Source organism: Macaca fascicularis, chromosome 15 (assembly GCF_037993035.2).
Source record: "Macaca fascicularis isolate 582-1 chromosome 15, T2T-MFA8v1.1".
Lineage (NCBI taxonomy): Eukaryota > Metazoa > Chordata > Mammalia > Primates > Cercopithecidae > Macaca > Macaca fascicularis.
The window spans coordinates 16,417,948-16,425,515 of record NC_088389.1 but is presented as its reverse complement, the minus strand read 5'-3'; the positions used below and the strand labels follow the sequence as shown (position 1 = coordinate 16,425,515).

The window sequence follows — 7,568 nt, the reverse complement described above, 5'->3', positions numbered from 1 at the left end:
GTGGGTGCTTGAAATCCCATCTACTCGGGAGGCTGAAGCAGGAGAATCACTTGAATCCGGGAGGAGGAGGTTGCAGTGAGCCGAGATCGCACCATTGCACTCCAGCCTGCGAGACAGAGCAAGACTCCATCTGAAAAAAAAAAAAAAAATTTAGCTGGGAGTGGTGGCCTGTGCCTGAAATCCCTTCCAGGAGACTGAGGTATGAGGAATCCCTTGAACCCGGGAGGCAGAGGATGCAGTGAGCCGAGATCCAGCTACTGCACTCCAGCCTGGGCAACAGAGCAAGACTTGGTCTCAAAAAAAAAAAAAAAAAAAAGCGGCCAGGCGCCGTGGCTTACGCCTGTAATCCCAGCGCTTTGGGAGACCGAGGCAAGTGGATCATCTGAGCTCAGGAGTTCAAGACCAGCCTGGCCAACATGGTGAAACATCGTTTCTACTAAAAATACAAAAAAAATTAGCTGGGCATGGTGGTGGGCCCCTGTCATCCCAGCTGCTCGGGAGGCTGAGGCAGGAGAATCACTTGAACCCGGGATGCAGAGGTTGCAGTGAGCCGAGATCTCGCCATTGCACTCCAGCCTGGGTGACAAGAGTGAAACTCCGTCTGAAAAAAAAAAAAAGGAAAAAAAAGAAAAGAAAAAGAAAAAGAACCCCTTGTAGTGGCTCAAGCCTCTGATGTTTTGGGAGGTCAAGGAGTAAGGATCCCTTGAGCCCAGGAGTTTGAGGCTGCATTGAGCTATGATCATTCCGCTGCATGCCAGCCTGAGTGACAGAGCAAAACCCCATCTCTAAAAAAAAAAAAAAAGAACCCTGTGTGCCTTGTGTGTCCTGGGCACTTGTGCACAAATCTTACCTCCCATCCACCCCGTCCTCCAAAGTGAGAGCCCCAGAAGGAAGGGACTGGAGCTGGCCCAGTTCCTGACTCCTAGCACGTCCTTGAAAGCTGTTTGCTGCTGAGCCAGTGCCGGACAGTCACTCCCAGTTCCTCTAAGGCGAGCCGAGTGGGGTTTCGGGCCCCATCACCTCCCTCCCACCTCTTCCACGCTAGACTTTGTTTCCTGCTGGGCTGCAGCTGCCCCTCACCAGCTGGTGACTCAGAGCCTGGGCAGGATGGCAGTGCCGATTGGGCCCTCGCAGCCCTCTGAGCCTTCTGTGACTCAGCTTGTGGTGAGGCTGCTCCTGGGCTCCGGGGTGGGGCCCCTCCGCCCCAGCCTGGCCCTCCTTCCTCTCCCCTTTAGGTCTTGCTGATTTCTGTCCTCCAGGTCTTCTCAGTAGAACGAGGATAATCCTGAATTCAGAACATATTTCCTGAGTACCGAGAGTGCCCGGGAGAGGAGGGCTGAGAGCTGGCTCCTGCGCTCCTGAGAGGACAGTTCCCAGGGTAGGAGCAGAGAGAAGGCCCAGAGGAAGATGGGAGGGAGGCAGGGCAAAGGATGCTATGGAGATAGCCCAGAGCTGGGCCGCAGGTGAGCAAGGACCACTGTGTGTTAAGGACTGATCAGGGACCTGGGAGCAGGGAGGTTACGAGGACCGGGCCTTCCCACCCCACATGGTGCCTCTGTGAGAATTAGCAAAGTCAGTGAAAACAGGCTGGGACTGTCTTGTGCCAGGGCCCCAGCTGGCTTGGCAAGTGCAGTGTGGGCTGGATTCAGCCCCCATCACCCGACGCATTTGTGCAGGGAGCCCTGAGTGAGGAGGCAGGGGTGGTGCCGCCTCCTAGGGGACATTTAGAAAAGTGTCTACGGAGGCTATGTCCGATGTTTGTGAGAGGGGGGTTGCAGGGGGGAGTGTGGGGCAGCGGGAGGGTTATTGGCATTTAGTGTCTGAAATCCAGGGATGCTAGGTGTCCTGTCAAGATGGCTGGTCCTGCCAAGGGATGAAATATTCCCTCTACTCCCAAATTCAGGCCTGAGACCCCTCTGCTGTCCAGTTACATCATGGAGAGGATCATAACAACCGTGACCTTCTGAAATTCTTCCCAGTGTTCTAAGTGGGTTTTTGTGTTTGCTTTTGTTTTTGTTTGAGATGGAGCCACGGCTGGAGTCCAGTGGTGCGATCTCAGCTCATTGTAACCTCCACTTCCTGGGTTCAAATGATTCTCCTGCCTCAGCCTCCCGAGTAGCTGGGATCACAGGTACATGTCACTACACTCAGGTAATTTTTGTATTTTTAGTAGATACGGGGTTTCACCATGTTGGCCAGGCTGGTCTTGAACTCCTGGCCTCAAGTGATCCACCCGCCTTGGCCTCCCAAATTGCTGAGATTATAGGCGTGAGCCACCACACTCGGCCGAGCCTGGTTTTCTACCTGTGCTACCTACTTTCTCTAAGGATGTCCTGCTCTGGAAATCTTCAAGGGAATGTCTTTTACCTTAAAGTAACTCCCCTTCCTCCCTGTCAGGTATCTCTGCATAACTCTGAAGAGTTTTGAAGATGCAAAGTCCTTCCTCTCTGCCCATCCAGGGAAGCTTCTGGCCACCCTCGGGGTGAGTGAGCAGTAGCGGGTGGAAGTTCCTCAACTTCATTACAGCTGTGAGGCCTCAGATTGGCTCTCACCACTCTGGGCATCCTTTTTTTTTTTTTTTTTTTTTTTGAGATGGAGTCTCGCGCTGTCGCCCAGGCTGGAGTGCAGTGGCCAGATCTCAGCTCATTGCAAGCTCCGCTTCCCGGGTTTACGCCATTCTCCTGCCTCAGCCTCCCAAGTAGCTGAGACTACAGGTGCCCGCCACCTCGCCCGGCTAGTTTTTTGTATTTTTTTAGTAGAGACGGGGTTTCACCGCGTTAGCCAGGATGGTCTCGATCTCCTGACCTCGTGATCCTCCCGTCTTGGCCTCCCAAAGTGCTGGGATTACAGGCTTGAGCCACCGCGCCCGGCCTGGGCATCCTTTTTTGTAAAACGGAGCCAGTAATTTCCATTCTTCTGGTTGTTGTAGGCTGGCAATGAGGACATCCACAGATGGCACCTGGCCCACTCATCAAATGGCAGTTACCCTCTCTCGTGATGATTGTCAGTGTCTAGTGTGAAAGATGGGAAGAGTCTACATCGATTCTTTTTTTTTTTTTTTTTTCTTTAAGAGATATAATTGCCCAGGCTGGTCTTGAACTCCTAGACTCGAGCCATCTGCCTGCCTCAGCCTCCTAAAGTGCTGGGATTACAGGTGTGTGCCCCCAAGCCTGGCCTGCACTGCATTCCTATTCCGATGTTACAAGGTGGATGGGGCCGTGATAGAGGTTTGAGCCAGCAAGGAGGGTGTGGCACGAGGCCTGATGGCTTCCTGAAGGAGGAGGTGTTTGAATTAGGCCATCGGAGACAGAACAGATTCACTGGGAAAGTAGCTGTGTGTGCCAGGTGCACCAGCCGGGCTACCAGGCGCTGATTTGTGGAAATTCTCTGGGGGGTTCTCTGAGTGAGGAAGAAGGATCCCGTGGGGCCTGGGCAAGGCTAGAAGTGCAGCCTGGGAAACAGGCTCAGTAGTACAAATACAGCTTCTTCCTTTCTTTTTCTTCTGCTTGTTGAAGCCTGATTTACATATATCAAATGCACCAGTCGCAATGAGTTTTAAAAATATGTTTTGGCAGCTTTATGGAAGTATAACTGACGGATAACCTGCATGCATTCAAAATGTACAATTTGGCCAGGTACGGTAGCTCATACCTGTAATCCCAACACTTTGGGAGGCCAAGGCAGGTGGATCACCTGAGGTCGGGAGTTCGAGACCAGCCTGGTCAACATGGTGAAACCCCATCTTTACTAAAAATACAAAAATTAGCCAGGCATGATGACACGTGCCTGTAATCCCAGCTACTCAGGAGGCTGAGGCAGGAGAATCTCTTGAACCCGGGAGGTGGAGGTTGCAGTGAGCAGAGATTGCGCCATTGCACTCCAGCCTGGGCAACAGAGCGAGACTCCGTCTCAAAAAAAAAAAAAAAAGTACAATTTGATGATTTGGGGCAGATGTGTCCATCCATAGAACCATCACCACAGTCAAGATAATGAATATATGCATCACCCCAAAAGTTTCCTCTCGCCCCATGTAATCCCTCCCTCCCTCTCTCCCCATGTAATCCCTCCCTCCCTCTCTCAGGCACCCACTGTTCTGATTTCCATCACTATAGATTAGCTGCTATTTTCTAGAATTTTATAGAAATTGAATAATATAGTATTACTCTTTTTTGTTTAGCTTTTTAAAAAAACTCGTCATGGAGATGGAGACCATCCTGGCTAACACCGTGAAACCCCGTCTCTACTAAAAAATACAAAAAACTAGCCGGGCGAGGTGGCGGGCGCCTGTAGTCCCAGCTACTCGGGAGGCTGAGGCAGGAGAATGGCGTAAACCTGGAGGCGGAGCTCGCAGTGAGCTGAGATCCGGCCACTGCACTCCAGCCCGGGCGACAGAGCGAGACTCCGTCTCAAAAAAAAAAAAATAAAAAAAAATAAAAAAAATAAAAAAACTCGTCATTATGGCTAGGCGCAGTGGCTCGTGCCTGTAATCCCAGCACTTTGGAAGGCCAGGGCCGGCAGATTACTTGAGGTCAGAAGTTTGAGATCAGCCTGGCCAACATGGCGAAACCCTATCTCTACTAAAAAGACAAAAATTAGCTGGGCGTGGTGATGTGCACCTGTAGTCCCAGCTACTCCAGAGGCAGGAGAATTGCTTGAATCCAGGAGGTGGAAGTTGCAGTGAGCAGAGATAGTGCCACTGCACTCCAGCCTGGGCAACAGAGCAAGATGCCATTTCAAAAACAAAAACAATGGCCAGGGGCAGTGGCTCACGCCTGTAATCCCAGCACTTTGGGAGGCCGAGGCAGGTGGATCACCTAAGTCGGGAGTTCGAGACCAGCCTGATCAACATGGAGAAACCCCATCTCTCCTAAAAATACAAAACTAGCCAGGTATGGTGGCGCATGCCTGTAATCCCAGCACTCGGAAGGCTGAGGCAGGAGAATCACTTGAACCCAGGAGGCGGAGGTTGCGGTGAGCTGAGATCACGCCACTGCACTCCATCCTGAGCAACAAGAGCAAAACTCCATCTCAAAAACAAATAAACAGAAAAAAAAACAAATAAAACACTGCAAACATTTGTGCATAGCTTGACGAGGTTTTAATCTGTGTGTATAAGTGTATAACCATCACCTAGGTCAAAACATGAAACACTTCCAGGACCCAGAAAGCTCTCCTGTTTCAGGCCATATCACTTCAGCTATTTTCACTTTTATCACAGTAAGTCAGTTTAATTCCATTTATATTAAGTTTATAGAATTTCATACATATTATTATTATTTTTTTTAGACAGGGTCTCACTCTGTCACCCAGGTTGGAGTGCAGTGGCACAATCATGGTTCACTGCAGTCTCAGCCTCCCCAGTTTGAGCGATCTTCCCACCTCTGTCCTGCCGGACTCAAGCAATCCTCCCATCCTCTCAGCCTCCTGAGTAGCTAGGACTACAGTCATGCACCAACATGCCCTGCTAATTTTTTTATTTTTTGTACAGACAGGGTCTCACTATGTTGCCCAGTCTTGAACTCCTGGGCTCAAGCAATCCTCCTGCCTTGGCCTCCCAAAGTGCTGGAATTATAGGTACCAGCCACCATGCCCAGCCAATAACTTCATATCAATGCAATTAAACTCCTGGCATATGATTTCTTATGGAAAAAAATGGAATTAAAGAACAACACAGTCCAGGTGCAGTGGCTCATACCTGTAATCCCAGCACTTTGGGAGGCTGAGGTGGGTGGATCACCTGAGGTCAAGAGTTCGAGACCAGCCTGGCCAACATGGTGAAAACCCACCTCTACTAAAAATACAAAAATTAGCCAGGCATGGTGGCACATGCCTGTAATCCCAGTTACTCTGGAGGCTGAGGCAGGAGAATCACTTGACCCTGGGAGGCAGAGGTTGAAGTGAGCCAAGATTGCCCCATTGCACTCCAGCCTGGGCAACAAGAGCGAAACTCCGTCTCAAAAAAAATTTTAAAAAAAGAACAATGCAATCTTTTTTTTTGTGTCTAGCTTTTTTTTGCATCACACTATGTGTCTGTGATTGACCCGTGTTGTTGCGTGTATCCGTAGTTTATTTGTTTTATTGCTGTTTAGTGTTCCACTGTACAGCTCCACCACAAGATGTTTATCCATTCCCCTTCTGATGGATGCTTGGCTTACTTCCAGTTTTGGCTATTATAAATAAAGACGCTATGAACATTTGTATACAAGTCTTTTTATGGACACATATTTTCATTATCCTGGGTAAATAGCCAGGAGTGGAATTTCTGGTTCATAGAGGAAGTGTTCTTATTACTAGAAACTGTCAAACACTTTTTCAAAATGTTTCTACCACTTTACACCCTCACAAACAATGGACGAGAGTTCCGGTTGCTCCACATTCTTGCCAACATTTCGTATTGTCAGACCTTTAATTTTAACCTTTCTGGTGATGAGCAGTGGCATTTCATGGTGGTTTTGTTTTGCATTTCCCTTATGACTAATGACTAATGTTGTAGACTGTTGTTTCATATACTTACTATACTTAAAAAAAACTTAAGCTTTCTGGGCCAGGCGTGGTGGCTCACGCCTGTAATCCCAGCACTTTGGGAGGCCGAGGCAGGTGGTTCATGAGGTCAGGGGATTGAGACCATCCTGGCTAACGTGGTGAATCCCCGTCTTTACTAAAAAAAATACAAAAAATTAGCCGGCTGTGGTGGCAGGCGCCTGTAGTCCCAGCTACTTCGGAGGCTGAGGCAAGAGAATGGTGTGAACCTGGGAGCTTGCATTGAGCTGAGATCGTGCCACTGCACTCCAGCCTGGGCAACAGAGCAAGAGCAAGACTCAGTCTCAAAAAAAAAAAAAAAAAAAAAAAGTTTAAGCTTTCTGTTATTTATTTAAAAAGTAAAACATGCTGTGCATGCTTGTAATCCCAATGTTTTGGGAAGAGGCCAGTGTTTAACACAAGCCTGGGCAAGATCCCACCTCTATATTAAAAAAAAAAAAAAAATTAGCCTGGTGTGGTGGCACCTGTAGTCCCAGCTACTCAGGAGGCTGAGGTGGGAGAATTACTTGAACCCAGGAGTTCAAGGCTGCTGTGAGCCATGGTCACGCCACTGCACTCCAACCTGGGTGACAGTGAGATCCTATCTTTAAAAAAAAAAAAAAAGTAAAACATGCTTAATGTTAGACATTAAGACATCGGCTGGGCGCGGTGGCTCACACCTGTAATCCCAGCACTTTGGGAGGCCAAGGCAGATGGATCACAAGGTCAAGAGATCGAGACCTGCCTGGCCAACACGGTGAAACCCCATCTCTACTAAAAATACAAAAATTAGCTAGGCGTAGTGGCACGCACCTGTACTCCCAGCTACTCAGGAGGCTGAGGCGGGAGAATCGCTTGAACCCAGGAGGCGGAGGTTACAGTGAACCGAAATCGCACCACTGCACTCCAGCCTGGCAACAGAGCGAGATACTATATCAAAAAAAAAAAAAAAAAAAGAAAGAAAGAAAAGAATTCTAACTACAGAAATCTATAAAGTACAATAGAAACATTTTTACCTTATTCCTCCAATTTCAGTCATTGGCATTAGC

General features: G+C 48.9%; 1 long non-coding RNA gene across 3 annotated transcripts; it reads left to right on the top strand.

Moving 5' to 3' along the window:
* The first annotated feature begins 1,233 nt into the window (after positions 1-1,233).
* LOC123569061 (uncharacterized) lies at positions 1,234-5,986 on the top strand. Of its 3 annotated transcripts, none has more exons than XR_010581428.1 (4): positions 1,234-1,378; positions 2,023-2,131; positions 2,398-2,482; positions 2,930-5,986. It is a non-coding gene; the product is annotated as an uncharacterized lncRNA (long non-coding RNA). The 3 variants fall into 3 exon arrangements; XR_010581427.1 differs by having other exon boundaries at positions 1,234-1,463; XR_006692575.2 differs by having other exon boundaries at positions 1,234-2,131.
* The last annotated feature ends 1,582 nt before the right edge of the window (positions 5,987-7,568 follow it).